This window comes from Dasypus novemcinctus, chromosome 2 (genome assembly GCF_030445035.2).
Source record: "Dasypus novemcinctus isolate mDasNov1 chromosome 2, mDasNov1.1.hap2, whole genome shotgun sequence".
NCBI lineage: Eukaryota > Metazoa > Chordata > Mammalia > Cingulata > Dasypodidae > Dasypus > Dasypus novemcinctus.
Genome location: NC_080674.1, coordinates 133,886,732 through 133,898,927, shown reverse-complemented (window position 1 = coordinate 133,898,927; position 12,196 = coordinate 133,886,732). Strand labels below are relative to the sequence as shown.

Here is a 12,196-nt window from a genome sequence, read left to right as displayed (position 1 = left end):
CCTCCAAACCTCCTGTTCATCAAGCTGACCACTCCCAGGCTCTAACCATTCCTCATATAACAAAGTTTCAGTTCCTCTCTCTTCCTCTTAAACTGAGTTCTCCAAATGTGTTCTCCCAAACAATGAGTAAAACAATAGCAACAACAATAATACATTATTTCTTGAACACTTACTACGTGCCTGACCGTCTGTTAGGAATTTTATACTCATCATTGTACTCTCTTGTTTTTTTTTTTAAAGATTTATTTTATTTATTTAATCCCCCCCCCCCCCCCCCCCGATTGTCTGTTCTCCGTGTCTGTTCGCTGCATCTTGTTTCTTTGTCCACTTCTGTTGTCATCAGCGGCACGGGAAGTGTGGGCGGCACCATTCCTGGGCAGGCTGCACTTTCTTTCGCGCTGGGCAGCTCTCCTTACGGGGTGCACTCCTTGTGCATGGGGCTCCCCTATGCGGGGGACACCTCTGCATGGTGCGGCACTCCTTGTGTGCATCAGCACTGCGCATGGGCCAGCTCCACACGGGTCAAGGAGGCCCAGGGTTTGAATCGTGGACTTCCCATGTGGTAGACAGACGCCCTAACCACTGGGCCAAGTCCGTTTCCCTTTACTCTCTTCTTAAAAATACATTCTGCAGTAAGCATTTTTACAGTCCTCCTAGATGAAGAAATGGAAAAACTCTCAGCCTTACACAGCAGAACCAGGATTAACCAAGCCTTTAACACTGGAATCAGAGCTCTTGGTCTGGGAACAATTTTGCATCCCAGAGCCAGAACTATCACTTCTCTTATTCTAGGCTCCCTACATTTATTAATATGCTCAAAGATGGAATTCATTATTTTTATTGATTTATTGAGTTTGTTCTTAAATCTGTATCTTCACATCAGACCATCCTCTTGGCTTCCAATTCTCATATCCAACTCCCCTACTGGACATGACCACTTAGATGGGCCCTAATCACCTCAAACTCAACATGTCCAAAATTGAATACATCATCTTCCCTCCCAAATATGCTCCTCTCCTGTTATTTCCCAAAATTAGGAAACAGCTACACTATTCACTCAAATGTCCCAAATTAGAAGCTTGACAGTCATCTTTGAATCTTCCTCTCTTGGCACATCCAAACCATCACAAGGTCTTGGTTCTCCTCCTGTATGCTTTTCAGTTCTGCCTACTTCTTTCCATCTGCACTGTCACTAGTGGACAACACCAACATCTCTCTCCTGAATGACTGCAATAGTCTCCAAACAAGTTACCAGGCACCTCTGATCCTTCCTGTCTTTACAATAAAGACTGTGGGAAGCTTCCAATATAAAAACTTGTGGGAAGTGTCCAATATAAAAACCTGGTTGTCACTTCCTTGTTTAAAACTTTTCATAATTACCCATCTCACAAAAATATATTCAAGCTCAAGTTATTTGTAAAGGCTTCAAGACCTACTTCATGCCTCCCTCTCCAGTCCCATATCTCATTATTTTCCCCACCCTTTATGTCTCATTCTTAATGAACCTGCTCCCATTCCTTCAATGTTTTATGTTGCTGTACCTCCATGCCTTTGTACACAATGTTCCCACTTATTAGGACATTCTTTCCTCTCCTTATTGCCTGGTAAACCAACTCCTACCTATCCTTCAGATTTAGCTTTAATGTCATTTTCCCAAGATGAAGTTCCCAGAATGTTAAATCTATGTATTACATAGCATCCTGTTTTTATTCTACCATTGCAAGTGTCATCTCCTATTGTAATATCTTCTTTGTTTTCTCAAGAAAAGAAATTATATTTCTTGTTCATCATTAAAACCCCATTACTGAGAAAAGGACTAGCACAAAGAAGAAGCATGAAAAATATTCCTTTTATGAATGGAGGACGGTGTTAAAGAATGTCAGTTAAAATCCTGCTCAAATATAATGCACCTAAGCATGTGTCCTTCACCATGTATGTGTGAGGTTGGTATTTCAGATACCAAAGAGGGTATCACATTAAGCTCCAACAACACTTCATTTTGTTAGGCTCATTTTAGTTGCTGAGATGTTTTTAGATCTTGAGCCTGAAACCCAATGAATTAGCTATTACTACCAATTTAATGGTATCTGAAAGCATGATTAGCATACCTTCTATATCTTCATCAGGCAAGGACAGAGCACAGTGACACTCCATTAGACACCTGCCTCTATTAACCAGCACCCATTGGGCATGCTAATTAGATCAGGTTCAAATAAATACATTATATTTTATCTCATCCTCAAGAATATCGTGAGTAAATCTGTGAAGATCCTTGATGAAGTCCAAATAAAATCTAATTCTCTAATCCCATGAGTCTCAATACTTTTTTGTCTATAACACTGATAGATAATATTCAGACATATAACATGTTCCCCTAGACATACTAAAGTTTTTGTGAAATTCCCAGAAGCACAACTAAAATTCTGTCTCTTTCTCACCCAGTGGTGAGCACGTTAGTGACTGGGGTGCAATGACAGATCTAGCAGGAATTCTGGGTGTTCTGCATCTGGGGTTCAGATTTGTCCTGTGCCTGGCAGCGAGCCACTAGAGTTGCCATTCCTACTCCTGTATTCTTGTGCAATATGGTATTTGGGCAGTCCAAAGAGAATGGAATATTCCAACTCCCTTCTCTCTGGCCCTGACACTGCACTCTTACTACATGGTAATTTCCTTCTTCCTGATCCAGTCTTCTGATGGTCTCTATACACACTGGGACAAAGAGAGCTATGTGTCTACACTGATTCAGTCAAATTCATTAGAAACTGAAATAGTAGTACAGGGAACTTTTACCTGGAGAACTAGATAGTCCACTGAAATAATTGTACTATGAAGTACCGATCAACTCTGCAGTGCCCTAGTTGGCTGTCTCTGAAGTCCTTGAATTGCATGAGGTGATTATCCCACCATGGACTATGTGCATGAATGAAGCTGAGATCAGTGAGTCAGACATAATCTACAGCACAGCATACTAGTTGCAGGGGGCATCAAGCAAGTAAGACAGAAAAAAATACGTGTTTGACTTTCTACAGTGAAACTACCTTCATTACTTGATGCTAGGTAAGATTACTGGGGCAGGATCCTCGAAAATAAATACTAGAATTGGATTTCCTGAGAAAATATACTTATAGAGCTGGAATATTCTAACATCCTATATCTAATACACCAGGCTTTTTGGACCATGATTCTACCTATACACTGGCAATCAGATCAACAGCAACCAATGGTTGATAGGAAAACAGAGAAAAGCACCCAGAGGAGAGGGATGTCTGGGGGTGGGGGTGGGGGCAGGGTATAAATATGAAACTGGAACAAGGGCTGAGGGCTGATGTCTTGTCATTTGATGATAGGAATTTTTTGATCCAAGAAACTCAGAAACAAAACTTAAGGGGAACTTAAATTCACAAGCTTGTGGGACAGGGGAACATCAAGGTTACCTAGGTGTGACAGACATTGCTAGCTATCTTACCAAATTCAACCTGCTCCCCTTCAGAACACTGAATTTTTTAAGCTGGATTCATTGCTATTCAGCTAAAAGACTGCATTTTCCAGCTTCCTTTTCACTATGTTCCCAGGTGAGAACATAACTAAAACTTGGCCAATGAGATAAAAAGAAGCATTCAGTAGTAATTTCAGGAATTTTTCTTATGAGAAGGTATACATTTTTTTTCTTATCTTCCTCCATCCTGCTACCTGGAATGGAGATGTAGTGGCTAAACCCAAGCAGCAATATTGCACTGTGAAGTAGCTTTGCGACTAGAAGCCACATACAGAATATAGCTAAATAAGCAGAAATTGCTCAGACTGTTGCTGCCACATCAGCCCTGGATTTCCTTATCTATAGGTTTCTTTTAAACTATCTTGCATAAGCTATTATTTTCCAGGATTGTTAATTGTAGCCCAAACCCAATTCTAACTAATGGAATAACCCATGTCAGTTAAGTGAATCATTCTCAAATAATGGTGTTGGAATTAGTTACAAAACCCTTATAAGACAATTTCCTTCTGATTGCAGCGTATATGTTTGCTGTCATAAAGCCACTGCTGAAAAGGCCTCTTCTGGCAAGGATGACACTGGGTCCAAATCATTGCTGCTCCCTTTTCTAAGTGCTCAAAAAGGATTTGGGTTCCACTGTCTCCACTGTCACCAGGCTTACCACAGGGATGCACTGCCAGTTAGCTCAGGCCTCTTACAAAGGGACTCAATTGTAGACTTTTAGCATTTTCTCCAAATAAGATTATACATAAAGTCTTCATGGGTTTTTTGTGTTAAAAAGCATTGATTTTCTGAATGTAACCATTAAAAATGTGCCACAATGTTTGGAACCTTGTTTTGGCAAATCTCCATTTTTCAGTATCCCAGGAACCTCAAATATAAATGTCTCAGTGTCCAAGGGGGGCCTTGCTTGCTGCCATCAGCCTCCAACCAGCAATGCTGCCAGATACTATCCTGAGACTTTTATACACACTCATTTTTCCCAGCCACCCCCAGAAGAGGGTCCTGAACAGAGTTTTGTTTTTGTTTTTTAATGTTCATTTTTGTTTATTTATAATTTAAGAATAACTTACCATACTTTAAAAGCAAGTTTATAAGGACTAAATAAAATATTCTGTAAAGTTACATAAGCAAGATGTACAAGTTTATGCAGATTACCATATCAAGTATATTTCTGAAATAAAAACCTATGTGGACCATGCCAGCTAAACTGTATAAAGCAAAGATAAACAAGATACATTATCCACCCCCAGAGAGCTTAATATTGAGATGTAAAACAGAAATATGTACATATAACCACAGTATGAGGAAGAATGCAAGCAGTGTCATAATTCAGTGGAAAAAAAATGGATCACTGGAACACAAAGATTGGTGAGACTACTAAAAAGGAAATGGGTGCATCTACAATCATTTTTGGAAGAAAAACTGAAGGGAAGTTGAACAGGTTTATAACACACAGGATACTAATAAAGTTATGATCTGATTATTTAAACTTACATGTTTGAGGAAAGGGAGGTATCTTAGTTTTCCAGGTTTATTGGCATAAACAGCAAGAATTTATTGTCTCATGGTTTTGGAGGCTAGTTCAACTCAGATCATGCTTTCTTCTGGAATCTGTAGCATCCTGGCAGTCCTCTAGGACATGGCTATCTCTCTCACCTTGTATCTGCTCCTTGGGTTTATACTTCCTTCAGGCTTCAGCTGACTGACTTCTACTGTATCCAGTTTCCTCTGCCTTATAAGGACTTCAGCCATATGGGCTAAAGTCCACCCTGATTCAATATGGCCTCATCTAAATAAGATCTTTGAAGATCCTATTCACAAATGAGTCCACACTTTGACTAGCAATAACATCTTCAAAGGTCATATTTACAAAAGGGTTCATACCCACAGCACTGGGGGTTAGGACCTGAAAATGTCTTTTGTGGGGAACATGATTCAATCCCCAACAGGAGGGGAGAATAGAATTGTACTGTGGCTCAGTTCTATACATCTGAACAGAAGAACAGGTGAAGCAGGCACCATGCCTCTGATGCAACTTAAGGCCAGTGGGAAGAGGCCACTCATTTAGAAGGAAGTCATTACTGGACCACCATCTCAGCCCTTACTCAAACTCAGCCCCAGGACTCTCAACACCCTCAGCCATTCTTGGAGATGTTTCTTGCTTGTTGGCGCCTACAGCCACAGCCTTCTGGGAACAGGATGCAGAGATCAAGTACAGGTGCTATGACCTGGAGGCCGTCTCCTCTATGAAAACAGGCCCCAGAGAAACGAGAGCCCACCTCTACACATCTATGCTGTGGCATCACTGTGCTATACAGGATGGGACCCTCCTCCAAGTCCCCAGGTCTAACTCATAACTCTGTGGGCCAAGTCTCCGTCAGCCTCATGTCTGAGCCAGGAGGGTCAGATGGCCATTCCCACCACCCAGTTCAGAGATTGATAGAATTCAGACTATTATCAACGCAAAGGAACACCTGTGGAAAGAAAAGGTCCCTCTCTTTTATGTTAGAGAGGCTAACAACATGCCCACCAAATACCTTAGTTCCCCTAATAACATATTTAGCTCTGTCATCTATGAATTTATTTAAATCTTTTTAAAATGCTTTTATAGTTTCAATTTGTTTCAAACATGGCATAACAAGTTTCATAGTTTCATTTTCCATAACTTAAAGGGGCTGGTAGTTCTACTGATTTTGTTCTAAACTCACTTAACATTTTCAAGCCTGAATAATGCAACATTTTGAGTCTGGTCAGCTATCAGGTTGCCACACCTACCAGTGGCCAGGGTTACTATTTAACTTGTACTAGAGTCAAGGCCCATCTGGTACTCACAAAATAAGTAAGCCTACTTTTAGGAACCAAACCATATTCATTCTTTTCCACTGCATGAGAACTCAAGAGAGTTTGGGCCCCTGGACTTGGCTGAAAGAGGAGGCTGGGCATCCATCTCTGCTACAGAGAAATCAATGGGAAATTGTTTGGTAACAACTTCAACAAATAAAGATTATTGTTGGAGCCTTTCATCAATGTCACCTAAACACTCCTCTAGGCACCTACTCTGTTCCCACAACAGAAGTTAAACCTGCACTTTCAAATTGAGAAGCAAAGTTTCTTGCTCCAAATGGGCCAATCTGAACTTCTCCAACTGTTTGGTGTGCAGAAGTGAAGTCTCCCTGGTATGAACCTTTATGCTGTCTAACTCTTCTTAGGCTATTACTTTCTAAGAATTTGTACTATCTAACTTCTTCAGCAGATGTCTGAACCAAAACAGGTAAATTTCTGATCCCCCAAGGAGAGAGAAATATTGAATTGAACTGGATTGAACAGAAGTAATTATAAGCTGTTCTAGATCCTAGTAGTGTCTCATCTCTGCATATTTAACCTTCCTCTTTCTTTTATCTCTTTTAATTGGGAAGTTATGAGAAGTGTGTACAAGAGAGGAAATATTGTGTTTCATATTGGAATATGTAATTAAAATATTTCTCCTAGTCTCCATAATTCTTTCCTAATGGCAAATAGGTTTTACTTTAGCTATTAGAAATTCTCATTTGATGTATGTTCTGATCAGATACTCCGGCTGCCATGAGACAGTACGGATATTTCAGAAGCAGTCAATACTGTTCAGCTGAAAAAAAACTGGTTCTAAAATATCAGGAGGAATTGGTTAGCTATGCATTCGATTTATTCAGTCTGAAAGGCAATATGCTACTCCCAGTCACTGAGTGTTGTCATTTTCTTTCAAAGTATTGGGTCTTGCCATGTGCACCAAATACCTCATCCTATGCTCCAGAGAGGTATTTGATGGATTAATTTTTCCTAGTTTATGAGTTTCCTGTTAGCACTTTTCAAATGTAAAGCCATCTATGTCATACACCAATCTCATTTGTCATTTTTTAAAATATACTCGATGTGGATTCATGTGTTTGGGGTAGCTACATAACCCAGGTCTCAAAAAAGGCACTAGTGACTACCAGATCTGATTATCTTCAGGAATTATGAACAGTGCTTTGTGCCAAAAGCTGTGCTAAAGGGGAATACTGTTTTTAAGTGTCCTGGTCCACTACTTTGGAAATTAAAGCATAGATAGGGCAAGATTCTAGGACCTATTGTTGATATCAATTTTTAATGAGCTCAAAGAGCCAATAGAACATAATGCAGATTCTTTAGCATGCTGCCCTCCTACATGAAGGATGCTCTTGACATTTATCAGTGCGGCATTTTTCTCCAATATATGTGAAGACTAGGAGAATGGTCCATAGCCACTTTGTGGTCAGGTTCCCTTTATAAGGGACATTTTGAAAGCATACATCTGACTTCACTGTACACAAATAATTGTTACTATGGCACCTGGAGAATATCATGTATCACATACACTGTCATTTCTAATGAAGCCTCTCAGTAAATCTGAGATGGTTGATTTGCAGAAGTACCCATTTGCATTTACATTTTGAATCTTAGAGACTTTCTTTCACTTGGTTCCTTTTCAAAGAAAAAAAGTTTTTGTATTTTTTTTTTTAATAAAAGATAGCCAGAGGAGCTGATGTGGCTGAAGTGGTTGGGCACCTGCCTCCCACATGGGAAGTCCTGGGTTCAGTTCCCAGTGCCTCCTAAAGAAGATGCAATAAGCTGATGCAACCAGATGACACAATGAGATGACAAAATGGGCAGACACAACAAGCAGGGAGCAAATGTGGCTCAAGCAATTGGTCACCTGCCTCTCCCATGGGAGGTTCCGGGTTCAGTTACCAGTGCCTCCTACAGAAAACAAGTGGACACAGAGAGCAGATACAGCAAGCAGACAACAAGAAAACACAGTGAGCCAAATGATAGTTGGAATAGACTGGGCCAAAAGAGTGGGAAAAGGGCACAATAAAGACTGTCTGAAAATTCTAGTCTCTCCGGTGCATCTCTGCTTCCTCTGGGCAAACTTCCATTTGGTAAAAGCCTGCTGGCTTTCAGTCTTTGCTTTGTCTTTTTATGAGCATAGCCAGCACGCCCCAAGCCCACAAGATAAGTGATTAGGGAGGTGTCAAGTGGAGAGATATTGCCAAGCCTAGTAAATGAGTTTGTAGTTAATGTCAATGCCAGTTGTTTTCCAGATGCTTTCAAATACATGAAGGACACTCCCTGCATAACGAGCTTTTAACCTTGCAGCTGGTCATTTATTTTTCTGATTAGGACATGCCACTGTTCAAAATTCCTGGTGGTTGCTCCCCATAAGCAATAATGGCCTCTTGTTTACTAATCTCCATACTGAGGTGTATGTGTTTCCTGCTCATTATTATATGTTCCTGACTCTGAGTGCCAAACAGTTGTGGATAATTACTTTGATTCTTCTCTCCTTGTAGGGTTTGAGAAAACAATAGAATATTTAAAATTCTAGCATTGACCACAGAAAACAAGAATTGTGTATATTTTTTAAAAGAACAAACTTGAAAGCTAGGAGTTCCAAAACACATAGCAAAGCCATCCAAGAAAATGTACTTTCCAAAGGAAACACAAAGAAGAAACTCCAGGTAAAAACTCTACTCCTCAGAAATATTTTACATTAGCAAATCAAACCCTAAGGGCCCAAACTCTTACCTTACAGTTCATTTCATTTGTTGCATTTATAATTCACTTAATTTCTTTTTTTTTCCTCTCTCTCTCTCTTTTTTTTTTTTTTTTTTTGGATCATCTGGGTTTGTATGAATTTTTTTTGTCTTTATTTTTTTAATGTTACATTAAAAAAAATGAGGTTCCCATATACCCCCCACTCCCCTAACCCACTTCTCTCCCCATAGCAACATTCTCCTCCATCATCATGAGACATTCATTGCATTTGGTGAATACATCTCTGAGCACCGCTGCACCTCGTGGTCAGTGGTCCACACCATAGCCCACACTCTCCCACAGTCCACCCAGTGGGCCATGGGAGGACATACAATGTCCGGTAACTGTCCCTGCAGCGTTACCCAGGACAACTCCAAGTCCTGAAAACGCCCCTACATCACATCTCTTCTTCCCATTCCCTACCCCCAGCAGCCACCATGGCCGCTTTCTCCACACCAATGCCACATTTTCTTCAATTATTTCTATCCCTCCACCTTCCATCCTCCATTGTGAACTTTAATAAAATCAGGGGTTTTAGCGAAATCTCTGGTGGTGCTCATTTCCAGAACTGTGCAAAATCCCTTATTCTAGTAGGCTCTGAATAATTGTTTCATTCTCTTGATGAGAGAAAGCCATGACTGCAAAGCCTAGTGTTGTGTAATATGGCAAATAAGCTTAATGATGTGTGAATAAACTATATTAAGAAAAAGCTTGTTTTCCTGGATTTGAAAGGGAAAAGAAAAGAAAGAAGAAGAAAAAAACAATTCTGGATGCTTCAAGGAGGCTAAAAAATCAATACCAAAGAGTTCTGGGATTTTTTTCTTCAAAACCTTAAAAGAAAACATGAAAAAACCTTAAGTACCTTGGACAAAAGGCAGACTCACGAATAACCACCTGGGTTTTATATTTACACATTATGCCCGTAAGTTAAAAATGTGAAAACCATCAAAGAGCCAGCCTTGGCAATTTTTCCTCCATGTCAACATGAAATTCTGTGTTCACTGCTGTTGTCATAACAACCATTTTTAGAATAAAATTTGTAGTATTCATCAAATATTGGCATCCAAAACATGGTGCCACCTAAAACTTATTACCTATGCTTTCCTCCATAAAACTGGCTTGTTGTGACTGAGGAAAAGAGAAGGTAGAGTTCTAAGTCGTGGCAGACAATTCTCAGTTAAGGAGGGGAGGCTCCTCTGATCTCCTGTTTCCGTGCGCCATCGCCGACCCGAGCCAGAGAAAAAAACCCGGGACAGAACCGAGAAGCTAGAGCTACCAAGACGGTGGTTCAGGCTGCTGTACACTAACTAGGAATCTCTAGTAGCTGAGACTAAGGAATTTGATTTCAAGGAAACCCATGTCTTGGAACCACAGAATTCTAAAAACTCTTCTGTGGTATAGGCTATTTCGGAAAGCTCAAAAACGACGTTTAAAGAACGGCCATTCGGGATCCAAGATGGCGCCCGCGGCGGCCGCCAGGCGCCGCAATGGCGGCGGCCCACCCCGCACCCCCGGGCTCTTCCCACCCGGCCTTCGACAAGTTGGAAGTGTGCCTCTCGTCATAGAACATATATTTTTAAAACTAAAAGTATTTTTTAAAAGAAAATAACTTGTATTTTGTTTTAGTGGCGCGAAATACTTCTGGAAAGATTAGATTACCGATCTACCCGGGAGGTAGCTGGTGGCAGGTACTGCTGTGGGAGCTCGGGCCTCCCGCCCGCAGCCCCGGAGGCTGCGGAGGGAAGGTCACTTGTGGTGCGACAGCAGCCTGCTCACGCTCTCCAAGTCAGGCCTGTGTACCTGAGAGAGGAGGAGCCCCCGCCCGGCCCGATGGGCCAGCTCACGTCAGCAGAGGAGGGCAGTGCAGTGCTGGCACCGGACACTGCTGAAAAACACGCCGTGATGTCTGCGATTCCGGGGGAAGCTGAGGACAAAGTGAGATCAGAGCCCAGCGATGGCACCTCCGGGGCTGGAGGGGAGGAGGACTCGAGGTGCAAAATCAGAGAAAGCCTCTTCTTCTGGACAGCAACGGAGCGAACTTCCCTGATAGAGGAGTATTGGCCCCGAACCAGAAGTGGCAGAACCCGACCTAGCGCCGACAGGTCTCCAATAACACTGACACTCTGACATCCCCAGAGGTGAACTGTGAGGAGAGAGATGCACTGGGATTAAAAAATCTCACTCTGAAATTTTAAATGTCACAGGACCTCATGGACTTTCTAAACCCTGATGACAGTAACTGTACTACAGTCCTTTTTAACACCCTTTGGTGCCAATTTTCTGCCAGTTTAGCCCCTCATTTTAATTCTCTGCCCTGGGCATTTCAGCTCTTCGTTTTTTGGCACTGGACGCATCTCACCACAGCAGCCTTTCTACTGGGTTTGGTACCCTAGCTGTTACTAATATTTTGTTATTTCAAGGAACTAAACCAGTGACTAGACTTAATCTTAGCCCAAACATTGGAAACTCTGAAAATCTTCATTTTTTAATCAGATGGGTATAGAAGCCAAGAAAAATGTTGTTGTGATTCAAGATGACCAAATAGGCCCGCTTCCCAGCACTTTGATAAAAAATGTGGACTGGTTGCTTTTATTTTCTTTATTCTTTTTAATTAGTTTTATTATGTATGCTACCATTCGAACTGAGGGTATTTGATGGCTAATTCTAGGAAAAGAGCAGGAACATACAGAGTAGTGATGGACTGAAAGGAGAAGTTACAAGGAGGAATTTTAATCTTTAATGCTGTGATTTCATAATTTTCTTCAGTGAGGTGTTGACTTGCAGCTTCACTTAGATTAAGACTCATGCATTTATTCAACTACTGAATGTGTAAAATTATAACTTGTGTTTTAACTAGTATAGTAATAAGTAAATGCAATATTCATAGTATTTACTGTTCTTGTTTTTACTATTTGAACACAATACAGTGTTTTAAGAGAGTACCCACTTTAATAAGTGAAGATATATTCTGGTGGAACAGTGAGTAGAATGATAATATGCTTGCTATATAGAAGGCAGATATGGGACTTTAGATTATAGTTTTAGAAAATTCTTGTTTCTCCATATGTCTAAGAATTTTTATTTTCTGGAGATTTTTTGCAATTTCTC

At 40.8% G+C, this 12,196-nt stretch overlaps 1 protein-coding gene and 1 pseudogene across 3 annotated transcripts in view; one reads left to right on the top strand and one right to left on the bottom strand.

Moving 5' to 3' along the window:
* MEGF10 (multiple EGF like domains 10) overlaps positions 1 to 12,196 on the bottom strand; it is a 421,346-nt gene that overhangs the window by 261,720 nt on the left and 147,430 nt on the right. The gene's annotated exons all lie outside the window — the stretch shown is intronic.
* LOC101418810 (thioredoxin domain-containing protein 15 pseudogene) lies at positions 10,784 to 11,782 on the top strand (annotated as a pseudogene).